The sequence below is a fragment of the Typopeltis vanoorti genome, chromosome 15 (assembly GCF_054136105.1).
Source record: "Typopeltis vanoorti isolate ZY-2024b chromosome 15, IOZ_Tvanoo_1.0, whole genome shotgun sequence".
In the NCBI taxonomy this organism is placed as follows: domain Eukaryota; kingdom Metazoa; phylum Arthropoda; class Arachnida; order Uropygi; family Thelyphonidae; genus Typopeltis; species Typopeltis vanoorti.
This window is the reverse complement of record NC_143563.1, coordinates 111,953,005-111,966,884: the sequence shown is the minus strand read 5'-3', so window position 1 is coordinate 111,966,884 and position 13,880 is coordinate 111,953,005. Positions and strand designations below refer to the sequence as shown.

Sequence of the window (13,880 nt, the reverse complement as noted above, 5' to 3'; positions counted from 1 at the left end):
TACAGATGTTATCGAGAGGTCCGTTGGATGTCAATATTTCTTAATTATAATACCCAAGTTCTAAGTAGATAAGTTTTCTCCAATGTATTGTCTTGAGATAACAGAATTCTTTATTTATTTTCTTATGTATTCGCTAAAATTAGACATCAACAGGCGTTGTGGAATTCAATTATCGTGAAATTATTTTAGCAGCCTAATGCAGATTTCACCAAGACACTCCAGCGGTTAAAAAAAAATGGTGTTATTTGCAAACGTACTTTTACACAAAACGTGATCATGCTATCGAAATGCGAACAGAAATTACGAGTGTTGTCTCAAGTGCAATGGAATGGGTAATTTGAATTTCATTTAAGCTGATTTATTAATGAAAATTTTGTCTCAATTGTATGTGCTTTATTCGCAAAGTTGACTTCAGAACTGTAAAATATATTCATTTATTTATGTTGTTTGTTTCATTTGGCGAACTTAAAGGTATTGATTTATGAGGCTTAAAATTGAGGGAATATTGTTTTTTTGCGAATGGTGTGCGTGCATTAACGAAACTTTAATATATACATTAAACTCGTGGGGCCAGATTACTTAATTAAATAAGGCTGCTTTTTCATAAATTCAAAATTTATATTATTAATGAAAGAAGTTCGATGGTGTTATAAGGGAATGAAAATGTTATAAAATTGAAACTGCACATTTTTTTAAAAAAATTTAATTATGTAATGAGGTCGAATCTTAAGCAAGATGGAATAGTCAAGAGATGCATTTAAAGGGTTTTACGAAGGAATTCGATTTGGTTTCTTTTTATATTTTATGTGACGATTACTAATCGTATTTCGTAAAAACATTTTCAACTGATGTGCATATATTGCTTTTAGCGATAGCAGAGCAGCTTTGCAAGAACAACTCGGATTTTTCCAGAAATGATCTCGATCGCCATACTCCAACTTCATATGTAACTTTAACAGGTAATCCTTTTCATTCTGTCTACTTGATGTGAGAGTTGCTTCTTTGAAGTTCAGTGTCCAGCATAACGCTTTTGAGTCTCCTTCCATTCAGTTTGAAGAAGTCGAAAACTCTAACCTTACATTTCATCTTCTCCATTGCCACATATAGCGATGAATGATTTCCATTGTGTCGAGAGAGAAATCGCGGTCTTTCTGACTTAGTTTCAATTTATTTAGTAAAATATCTACACCTAAGAAACAAGCCTTCCTCTTGTAAACAAAAATAAAACTGCGGATTACAAAAAGTGGAATCGAAGGAGTCGATCACCATATACCTGCTTCCTTGACAGATATCCTTTAATTGTCAAAGGAAATGCAAGCGTGTTCTGGCTGATCGTATACGAGAAGACGCTTAAATAGCCAATTCTGATTACGGTTAGCGTTGACGATAGCTAAAGAACCGATTCCCTTCAGAATAGAGGAATTGTGAAAAAAAAAAAAGTGAATTAATATATATATATATATATATATATATATATATATATATATATATATATATATATATATATTATTTTTGGGAAATTCCCATGTTACTCCTCTTAAAAACTATTATTTTTACGGCTATTTTTTATTTATTTTTTTTTTTTTACCTGTCTTCGTTTAGGAGTGTCCCTTATTTTAAAGAGTCCAATGTATTTTAAATACGGGACATTCCTAAACGAAGACAGGTCAGAAAAATAGCCATAAACATAATATATGTGAATTAATGTTTAAGACATTATTCAAGAAGTCATACATGCTTCTCCAGAGCAGGCTTTTACAAACATCCATGCATTGCCCGTGTGTAGAGGCTTAAGTGCTGTGAGGACATCATATTGGAGGCATAATGGATTGTATACAGCACTCAGAAAGGATTAAAACATAATTTAATACTTCTTATATATTTCGTTTCAGTAAATGACACATTTTGTAATCCCTGAAGATGTCTCATTTACTGAGACAAAATATAGGAAGTATTAAATTCTGTTTTAATCCTTTCTGACTGCTGTATACAATCCATTAAGCCTCCAATATGAGATCCATGCATTACAAAAATAATAAATTTATTTTATCAATTAGGTGATAAAGCTAATTATATGCCTAATCTACACAGATAGCTGCATACTTGTTCAGAAAAAATTATAAAAAAATACAACCAAGTAATTGACTGTATGTTGACAGTAAAAATCATTAATTCAGGCCCTAATTTTGTTAATCTGATTTAAACAGTTGTCATTAATCAAGTAGCTGAGTCATTTTCATGACTGACGTTTCTGCACATTGCATGTTTACTTGTCTTTAGGATTTATCAATGTAAAATTTCTACACCTGAAAAGGTTTCCTACAAAACAGTAAACTAGAACGTTTCTAGCATTGGTCATAGCTGATGTGAATGGCCAGTCGATCTGTAATGAAAATTAATTAAGCCCACATGTATTCCCGGCATATTTGAGGAGAAAACCGAGAATAGGTTGATTAAATTTCCTATTTAGAATGATATGTAAATCGCCCCAGATTAAATTACTGAATGTGCTTAAGGAGAGAATAGTCGTCAGTCATATTTAAACCATCATTTATAATTGATTAATGTTGGCTTGAACGTTGCAAATTGAAATTTCACTCATGGAGTCCGCAAATTTTACTGTAAATACTCCACTGATTACATACAACCTAATATAGGGAATAGTTTTCGTTCTACATGGAATCAGCCTTTACCAAGTAATTGACTGTATGTTGACCACAAAAATCATTAATTCAGGCCCTAATTTTGTTAATCTTAGGACTTACACAAAGGAGAGGGCATTGGGAGATCTAGTATAAACTAAAGATCAGGAAAATTCACTTTATTGAAGCCGATTAGTGAGATGATGCAATATGGTCCGCGCATGCTTTGTTATACAGAGTAATAACAAAGCATGCACAGATCATATTGCTTAATCTCACTTTGATGCCATTTGACCTACGTTTGATGGATTCTAATACGTTCTGGTTGAGAGGGCCTGAGTGAGTTATTCTCATACGAGACTAGCAGACTTTCTCATCTGGAATCTCAGTTTACATCATAGTAACTGGACGGTAGTAGCTTTAGTTGCTTCGGTCGAAAATCCAGCATACAACCAATAAACATTAGCCCAATCTACTTAGGCCTTAAAGAAAAACATCGCAACCAAGTATTGAACTGCATTAGATTAAGTTGTTCTGTAGAAATTATACTTGCCTTTTGCGGAGTTAAATGTGATGTCGTTTATTCATGCCTTTTATCGCTGTTTATTTACTTTGAAGGTAGAGCAGCAGAGTTTTGAAATAAATTTCTCTTTTCCGAAAAGATCTCGATTGGCGAATGACCTATTATTTTAATTAACCCAATATGAATTTTTTCAAAGGGTTAATTTAGTTTTTATCGTGTAAAATGGCTCCCTAACCTTGAATAAACATGAAAAAGAGGAGAGACATTCGAGCAATAATATTCAGCAGAAATATTATTTCTTTCCTGTATCGAAATACAGCTGCGAGGAAGACATCTTCTGTGCATGAATAAATAAACTTGAATGAATAATACAGAGTTCAGACGTGATATTCCCAGCATTAAACTAACTGACGGTTATAATAGAAACGTACGATATTCAGACTGACATTAACCTAAGAATTCCCATTAAACGCTTTCTCATTTGCATAATAAGAGTTTGATCAACCTTTCATATATCTAAAGTGTCTTAACATTTTTTATTACATTATCTGTTGCTATTAACAACAGAAGTAGGTTTCTCTGGAAACTTAATAACCATCAAGTCTGCTGATTATCTTATCCGAATTCATTCAGAAATTCTGTTAATATCACAGAGATGCTTTGAACTTTCACCTATTTCCGTGTGGAAAATTCCATTTGGGGTGAGGTTAACAACGTCAAGCACTCTTGTTGAGCGCTGTATTTACTATTTGGCCCCTCCTGTCTGAAAGTCAGGCGCTCAATCTTAATGGATGGAAATATAAACTAATGTGAAAATTCATAAAATAATATACTATTGATTTCGAAGAAAGGAGCTGTAAATTAAAAAAAAAAAAAGCCATCTAGCGATTTGAAGAAAGCTGGGAGAGAGAAATTTTCCATCGACACAGCCTCCCGCTTATTGAAGGCCTCACTGGTTTGAAAACAGTCTCATGCTTTGTCTCTAGAGCCGAGTTTCCGGACTAGATAAAACAGATGAATTCGATTTACAAGAAATATATATAAACTTCATTTTAAAGACTTCCCTTAGTTTACTCGCCGTACAACATATACTATATGTTCAGTAAAAACCTATTTGAGTGGAAACAACATAAAAAACGCACAAATATTCTTTGAGTATCTTAGAAAAGAACTGATAATAACAAAGTGATAGGTAACATTCCCACAAACGATCATCTTGCGTCTTACGTGAACCTGTTGCTTCCCCAGAATTGTGTTTGAGGGTCAAAGTGAGGCCCAGATATTGCGCAAAGGACGATGGCCTCGAGGCACCCATTACCAAAAGGTCTTGAAATAACAGAACAGCTACTTACTGATCTCTTCCACTTAATGGTGAGAGCAAAGTTCAAGAACATCAATTCAACTCACTTTTTTTATAAAATTTATTTAAAAAAAAATCTTTTTGGTCAGCTTTATTCTGCACAATGATGACCTTCAATAATTACAGCGACTGTACCGAGCATGTTAACTTCATGTTATAATCATTCTGAGAAAAATGCGCGTAAGAAGCAACAGCACAGTTTTCGGCAATGTTCTCTTTCACTTTAAGTTAAGCATTATCAGTTCTTTTCAAAGAAACTCAAAGATCTTTGGGTTTCTTTTTTTCGTTTTTTTTTTTTTTAATGCTTCCACCCAAAAAGGTTAGTAGCAAATCTAGAGTACGTTTTGTACTGGGTGAGCTAAGGACACTTTTTTCTGTATTATTCAGTTTATATTTTTTGTAAATAGAATTTATTTTTTACCTAATCCAAAAGCCATGCTCTAGAGATCAAACATGGGAATGTTTTCACATTAAGCCCTCCAATAAGCGGGGCGGCGAGCTCACACCGCTCGATAGAATACATCTCCTACCTAAAGACAACATAGTTCGAATCCCGCCGTTGGTGGAATTCGAACCCCGGCGACATGTTGGTTGGTTGGAAAGAGGATATGCTAATCACTCTATCAAACAGACGAAATGTATGTAGAAAAAATACTTATTATTATTAAGAGGGACCTCCAGGGAGTTATGGACTCATCTAGGGAGAGAATGTTATTTGCATTATGTCCTACCTGTTCTTCGATTCATTCAGACTGTTTGTACTCAACATCCAATGGCAATCCATTCCAATCACGCACCACCCACAAGGATGCCCTCTTGTCCTTTCCCCACCTTCCATAAAATGAAAAATTCCATCAATTGAAATCCTGTATGACCCTTTCAGAAGTTTGTGTCAGTCATATCACTCCTGTTTGTTAGTGTCTGCAACGGACAAATTCTCAATCTGTCTCTTCATAATCAGTATTCCACAATCCTGATATCATTTTGACAGTCTACACTGTGTATAATCAGAACAGAAACCAGGGAACAAGACCTGCCAAAATATTAAATCGGTTCGTTAATTGATTTTGAAAACCTTTCTTCATGAATGGAATCACAAAAGACCAAATAAAACTGAATAAACGACGATCACAAATGATGCTCCCATTAATACATTCTTGAAGTTAATACAAAAGGTTCAGAGCATGAAAAATAAAAGAAAAAGACTTGACATTATACATCACTTAAATAATCTAAATCATATCATTGCCTACACTGATGGATCATCTGATGAAGCACTCAAACAAGGAGGATCTGTTTTTTTTCCAAACTCTACTTGGAGGCGAGGAAATGCAAATCAGTGTAAAAATAGCTTCAAACGTCATTTAAAATTTTATAAATTAACAGCCATACAAGAAGCTCTCAAGTTATATCTCTCAAATCCAGTAATAAACATGTGAGAAGGAATAATCATCTCAGTGACTCACAATCTGCATTTGAGGCATTAAAAAATGGAAAACAAAACTCACACAGGAAATTCATTAACAGCTAACAAGTTTAAATTTGAAAAATAAGAACTGTACACTGCAATGAATACCAGCCCGTGTAAATGTTGAAGCCAATGAGAGAGCAGAAGACTGCCAAAAAAGCAAGACACTTAACCCAAAAATCAACCACTAACTTGATGCTAACTGTCGTAAAAATAAGATTGGTAAAACAAACTATCAAGAAGAATGAAATTTGTGAAATTAATTAAAATAGAGAAATAACCACAGTCATCACCAGACTAAGGACGGAACATTTTAAAGGCATGAAAATTCAGCTGGACGGTACTAGAAGCTATGAAATATGCAAGAACTGTGCAAGATTCGAACTAACACTTGCCCGCATCTATTATTGTCCAGTAATTGCTGTTATACTCTACAGACTCTTGACAGCAATCCTATAGAAAAGCTCTACTCTATCAAAGTTAAACAGATTGCCAAAGAAGTTCTGCTCCACGGTCATATCTAGAAGCTTTTTAAAGGACTCGAAAGCATTAATACATTGTTGGGCAGCCACGATCACCCACCATAAAACAACAGCTTATGTGTTTTGATAGAAAAGAGAAATATCAACATTTAAATTTCAAAATAGTAACTTCCAATCATTGCCAAGAAGGTAGCAAAATGTTTAATATAATGCACAGATGTTAATAAACACCTCTTGTTTTAAATCCATTTGCTCAGCTATAAAATATCCATATGGACATTACACTAAAAATACTAACTCGCAACAGATATTAGCATTCACCCATTCCGAATGTTTCTTGTAAGATCCTATTCGTATTTTCAATCCCTCACTGCCCTCTTCTCCCCTCAGAATGAAGATATTAAGCCTGTTCAACGGGTCGTATAATAATTGACTCCTCGTCCTTTTGTTCATATACCGGTATTGACATCTTATCTGACTGTGGCTGCATTTTTAGAATTTTGCAATTTATAAAGATATTCAATTCAAATCCACCCGTGATCGAATATGTTGAATACATATTCCAACATATTCAATCACGGGTGAATAACGGGTGGATCCGTACGAGCTGCATACGCCCTAAGTGCACACGCCGTTGAAATCGATTAACGGTAATATATATAGAAACACTCGCCTCGTTTTAATTTAATCGACAACGGAGACCATTTGCCCCTGAAGTTATTGGTTGAGATTAAGTGTCACATTCTACTCGTTCCATTTTATTAAGTGCTAATTCATGATCTGAAGCGAGCAATATCATATACATATTGATGTATGGTGCTTCGAATATGTCAAATGAATCTTTGCGACGCACATGGTGCTGTATTTGTGTGTGTAAATTATATTACGAACATGATGTTATGAAATATGAGCCTACGTTGCTCAGACAGTATAGACAAAACTCTCTGGTTCTGAAAGGCCTGGGTACGATTCCCGTGCATCATGTGAGGAACCTTTATCTTTCGACGAAAGGTGAGTTAGCCGGTCTCATACGGAGGGTAGGGGTTTTTTCACCAGGAAAATCGGGTTTTTTTTCGTCTCCGTGAGCACACGTAACTACAGATATAAGACTGACCGACCTACTCAATGGGGATTTCGAATCGTAATAGGCCACGAAGCTCAAAGGAAGAAGATGTTATTAAATAAACTGGAACAATAATACTACTTCAGTATTTTAACGAAAATATATTTAGCCAAAGTAAGAAAATCCATGTGACATGTTTCGCTCATCAGGTGAATCGCGTCACCACATGAGACACATTATTGGTTGGTTGTCATATTTATGTTGCTGTCAGTTTTGATGTTAGGAAAGTTAAGTGAATTTTGAGTATGACGTTTTATAGTTATTAATACTAACCTTTCTAGGATTAGTCGTTAACAATTGCTGTGGGTGTTCTTATGTCACGATAGGTTAGGTTTCATTCCTGATTTTAGAAGGTTAGGCTAGCTTTTGAGGGCAGCGAGGGATCGATAGTAGTATTTTGGTACTTTCTAGTACTGGGATAGGCGTTTTCTTAACCATTTTATTCACTACATTTTGGTGTTTCTGTTGAATTGTTTTTCTTGTAGTTTTAAAACTTAATTTGCCTCATCTTATTGTGTATGTTAGTTTCGATTCCTCTCTTTCGCACACATATGTGATGTTATTGCCAATACTTGCTCTGTTATTGGAGCAAGTATTGGCAACTTTTATTTATTTTTTTGTTACGTTTGTAAGATAGTCACATGAAGCATGGGTTTTGATTTATCAGATGGAAGTAACTGTTGTAAGCTAGCAGCAAACAAACTTTGTTTCATGATTGAATTTTCACAAACCTAGTTACTATAAAGAAGCTTAAGGTCATCGATCATTTTCTTTTCGATTGTAGGTATTTATATTTCGGTGATCAGGCAGTAGCTTCGTTGAACTGCGCAGAATTCTCATTCACTAAACAATTCACATCACTGGTAATAAATTCTGCGTAGTAGTTTGTAGATATTTTTAATTGTTCTTCACGCTCTCAAGTGTAGGCGAGGTCTGTTTTGATTTCTTTCATTTTCTTTAGAGCAACGTATTGACCGCTTCTACACTAGTGGCAATGTTCACTTATTATACCTAATATAAATTCCAGTGCAGATAAGCTTCAGTTATGAACACATCAAAAGGCATACACTTAAACACACACGCTTTTACGCCTTAAATATCCTTAAGCACGTTTTAATATTATTCATGGTAGAAAATAGGCTGACGTTTATGAACGTTTTGCTGCATGTAAATTGCAAACTAATTTAATTTTCTGGGCTGCATTTTTAAAATTCATCATTTTGTTTATGATTTCTCACCCACATAAACTGTGCATTCTCTAGTGCAATATTAACGAACGACTCCATCGCTGGAGTTTGTGTTTATTTTAGATTCAACCTGCAGCTTCTATACGCGCTTCATGTCCTTGGGAATTTCTTGCAGTGCTGAACTCTCCAAGATAAATAAATTTTAATCTGTTTTCAGTGAACTAAGAAGAATTGAAGAACACCCAATTCCAACTGGAGGTTAACCAGATAATCGCTGATCTAAACTTCGCAATTCTCTTTAGCAAACCAATCAACCTACTGAGACACGGTTTTTGATGAAATGTACAGTTGACTATACTGAGTATTCCATCACTTTCCCCCAATTGTTAATGTCATTTCATGTCGGAGATGGAATCCATAGCTCGATGAAAACACCGTTTTCCTTATGTAGTTTGAAATAGCTTAAAAGCATTGCGGATTAATCTCCAGAACAGGGTTTCCGCGCCCAACCATTTGTTGGTCCCGATAGTACCTCTACTAATGTAAATTCATGTACTAAAAGATTAACAGCTTTTTGATGTAGAAGTAATTTAAACTGCTGATGTTAAAAGAGAGAGTGCATTGCATAGAGAGATTCGCTGTGTGTTGAAGCCATTTAATTCAGAAAGCATGTCCGGTTAAATGACACTTTAATTACCGAGGCATCAGTTTCCGAGACCAGCTTCGTGCTAGAATGCTAAGCTCATGATTGTGTACCTTTTCTAAGCATTTAGACCCCGGCATACCTCGAGAAGAACTGGTGTAGCTTCGTTAATTATACGAACAGAGTTACTAGAAATTGCAAGTCATTCTAACAAGTAGTTTGTTTTATACAGCTGCTGAAGCAAAAGTGTTGTCTGTATTCCTTAAAATGGGTAAAATTGAGGATCATGTGCGGTTATAAAATTCTTTATAAAAGAAGGTTTAATGCCATTTTAATGAAATTCATTCGAAGTTCATAAACGTTTATCGCACCCTTCTCCTTCGTCTTCGACAATTAAGAAATGGACTGCCGAGTTTAAACGTGGCCGTACCAGCCCCTTATGTAGATTCAAGTGAAGGACATCCAAAAAATGTAACAACACCAGAAATCATTGATCAAGTGCACTATATGGCATTGGATGACTGGCGAGTCCAAGTGCGTGAAATTGCTGAGACTATAGGCATTTCAAAAGAATGTGCAGGATACATTTTGCATGAAGAATTGCAAATGAAAAAGCTTGACGCAAGATGGGTGCCGCCCTTGGTCATAACAGATCAAAAATGCGCTTGCATGAAAATCTCTGAACAGTGCTTGGAGCGTTTTAAGAAGAATAAAACTGATTTTGTGCGTCGATTTATTACTATGATATGACTTGGATTCATCATTACACACCAGAATCCAAACAGCAGTCAAAACAGTGGACAGAAGCCGGTTTTTCAGTGCCAAAGAAGACAAAGTCGGTTCCATCAGCAGGAAAGGTCATGGCATCGGTGTTTTGAAATGCTAAAGGCATTTTGTTTACGAATTATCTTGAAAAGGCTAAAATAATAACCAATGAATATTATTCCGATCTTTCAACCACGCTAGACGAAATAATTCGTGAGAAAAGACCCGATTTGCAGAAGGAAAAAAAAATCATCTTTCATCAGGAGAATGCATCTGCCCACAAAGGTGTTTTGCAATGGGAAAACTAAGGGATCTGCACTATGAATTGTTGGAACATCCACCACAGATTTGGCTCCCTGTGACCGCTCTCTCTTTCCAAATCTAAAATTCTTCCTCGCTGGTCAGCGTTTTTCTTCGAACCAAGAGATGGTTACAGCTATACAGAGGTATTTTGCAGATCTCACTGCAGGGACGGGATAATGGCGCTGAAGCATCGCTGGAATAAATTTAATTAGTCTTAAGGAAGATTATGTTGAAAAATAATTTTGAAATTATAAATTTGTTTTTCCATTTTTTTGCCGAGAACATTTCAGACCACCCTCGTATATGGATGTTCATAAATATTGTTCGGTTGGAAATCATTATTCCACTCTTGAAACCAAAAATGATTTTTTTTTTTTTTTTTTTTTTTTTTTTCTTCTTCACTGAAGTAATGAATTGGTTTTTAGAAGTTCCATATTTGGTCAAGAGCAGAGTTATTGTTTTATCTAACCGTTCAAAGTTACGGCATCGTAACGGTGTGATAAATATTATGAATCTTTGGCGGTTGGATTAACAAAAAATACCGCAGAGACTCGGCCTGTCTTATAAAGTGGCGTATGTTCAATAAATTCGGCCCTCTTTCTACATTGGTTCACTCTGTCAACTTCTATTCACTCCGATGTAAGGTATTAATAGGCTCTGAAGTTACGTGTAGGTAATTTTTTCCCTGAAAGACGGAACCTCATCTAAGATCAGCTGCCAAATGGAGGTGGCAGACGTTTTTTACCATAACTTCGAAATTTTCATCTTGCGAAGCAGACAAACCAGCCAAAGGTAAACAGGATTAATGGACGGAATACATTAAACCTCCTGGTGTTATTTGCTTCGGTTCAAATTCAAAATAAAGCATAAATAAATCTCAATTCCTTCAGCGTCGTGACATTCGAAAGTGTGGTTGATGTTTAGAGCTTCAAGATGTCTTCTTTGGATATATCGAGAATACTGGCAACCCATGACTCCCGTTGCAGCAAAAGGGCAAGAGTAAAAATATGACGAAATAATTTTATAAAAAGTATAATCATGAGGTTATAACATATTTTCTTCGCTTATCCCCAACAGTCTCATGTATTGATGTCATAGTTGGTGAGACGAAACGAAATACTTAAGTAAGCTTATAACTACATTCAGCAATATATAAATGAGAAAATCGCCAACTTCAGAGAAACCAAAAACTTCCCATCAGAAATCGCAGTCTTCTTCTTTTTGCAGCTTCTCCCACTTAAGCGGAGTCACTATTGATGATGAGTCTCCTCCACAACCTCCTGTCTTGGGCTGTCACCACATCCAAGTTCTTCATCCTCAAGTCCTCTTCTACCAGCTCCCTCTATCTCTTCTTTGGCCGCCCACGCTTCCTCCTTCCTTGCAAATCCATCTGCTTGACCCTTCTTCCCACATATTCATCCTCCCTCCTCATCACATAACCAAACCATCCCAACCTTGCCTCCTGTATTTTCGCTCCTAAGTTCGTAACTTTCACTGGTCTCCTCACATAGTCATTTCTCAGACGATCCTTTCTGGACACAACGCACATCTACCTAAGCATTCTCATCTCTGCTACTTCCATCCTGCTGACGTTATTGCAGTAATGTTAATAATTTTCAACCAGTTCTGTGGGCAAAAGGTGTTGGTGTTCAGTTTGCTGTCATGTATCAGTACAGAATGGGATGTGTTGATACTTTGTGCTTAAAGTGTTCGAGCTGTTGCCGTATTGAGAAGAGTTGGCGTGACAGAATTATTCCAAGATAAGAGTATTGTTTTTATTATCGAGTAGTAATATTTTAAGATCAAATAGCTATAAAGACAACTTGAAATGCTGTTTAAGAATGAATATTTAAAAAAAAAAACGAATCGAAGTCGTATATATTTTAAATGGTATTAAAGAGATTTAATGAATTATACTTCCCTTTCACTCAGTGCTTGAGGTTGAGCACTTCTTTCCTTTGGTTTATTATAAATTCCTCATCGGGTAGGGTTATGAAGTCCGCGCCTCCTAACCGACACACCAACTGAGATGTGCTTAAAACTGTAGAATTACTGGGCGAATCATCCTACCTGTAAATCTCTCTTACGTTCTATAAAGTGTTTAATTCTGCGTACAAGGTTATTTATATTTAACTTAAATCATTAATAGATCGTTAGTGAATGAAAATCAATTGATTACGTAATTTTCCTGCATCCCCACAATATTAATAAAAGACAATTTCCACTGTGGCCCAGTTTACTGTTAACTGGCCATTCTTCTGTTGCATTTTTCTCACTATAAAAATGCAAATAACCAGAGAAAATTAAATCAAAAACCTTAACAATGATTAATGCACATTTCTGCTTTTCGATATTTTACTGCAGTCGAAAAATTTTACTTGATTCTTTTATTGTTCTGAGTATTTCTGCTTTGGTTTCGAAACATTGCGAGGTATTTTGTTCTCATTACGACTGATATATTGACAGTAGGGATGAAGGTAGTAGTCCGTCATATACGTGTAACTTTCTCCGTAAGAAATGTGGCCGAGTACATTTAATATTAGCACCACCACAGGAGTGATTTTTTTGACGGAAGTTGAACCGAGAGAATATCAAATAGGCAGTAATTCAAACGTCATTTGTGGATAAAAGAAGAATCTAAGTTTAAATTTCAAATAAGTCTCGAATTTTTTGCATAATTCTATTCCTCAAATAAATATTGTGTGTTAAGCGGAACAATTTATTGTTACGGGCATTTATTTAATTCTGATTCATCTCCCAAGGTACCTTATAATTACAGAGTAAGCATTAACTAGATTCTAGAATAAACATATGTGCATTTTAAGCTCAGAAATAATTTGTACAAATTAAAGAATGCAAAATTCATTACAAATGTTTCCAGAAATTGCAAAATTTGATTTGAAAAATTGACAGGTTTTCCAGTTCCAAATTGACATTTTGCATAAAGAAATTGCTGATGGAAACGGAACTCAGTACGAGCGGATTGAAGAGATTACTTGGACGAACAGGACTCTGCATTTCGCATAATATTTGAGGAAGATGACAGGTAAGAACGTGTCAGTTAATAGCACAAATGACACAATTTAACCAGATTATTAGAAACTTGTTTAATCATAAGATCATATAAGTCTAAAACTTCATATTATAGTACCAGTTTTGGAAGATCGGTGTAAACAAAGACCAATAACTCAACAGGATGAAGAATGCTAGAAGATGTAGTCAACTACAATAAACATCATTGGATACATATACATGAACAAAAATGGAACTTCTAAATACAGAAATGATTTCAATATACAAATATTAGCTTTTTGAACAAGACAAAACCGTGTTCAGTTAATAGCACTGTGTAAAATTTGTACCCTTCAGAACAGATCCTTTAAA

At 35.2% G+C, this 13,880-nt stretch overlaps 1 long non-coding RNA gene across 1 annotated transcript in view; it reads right to left on the bottom strand.

Annotated features, from left to right (window-relative positions):
• Positions 1-13,880, bottom strand: part of LOC150099079 (uncharacterized) — a 235,616-nt gene that overhangs the window by 72,969 nt on the left and 148,767 nt on the right. The window lies entirely within an intron of this gene.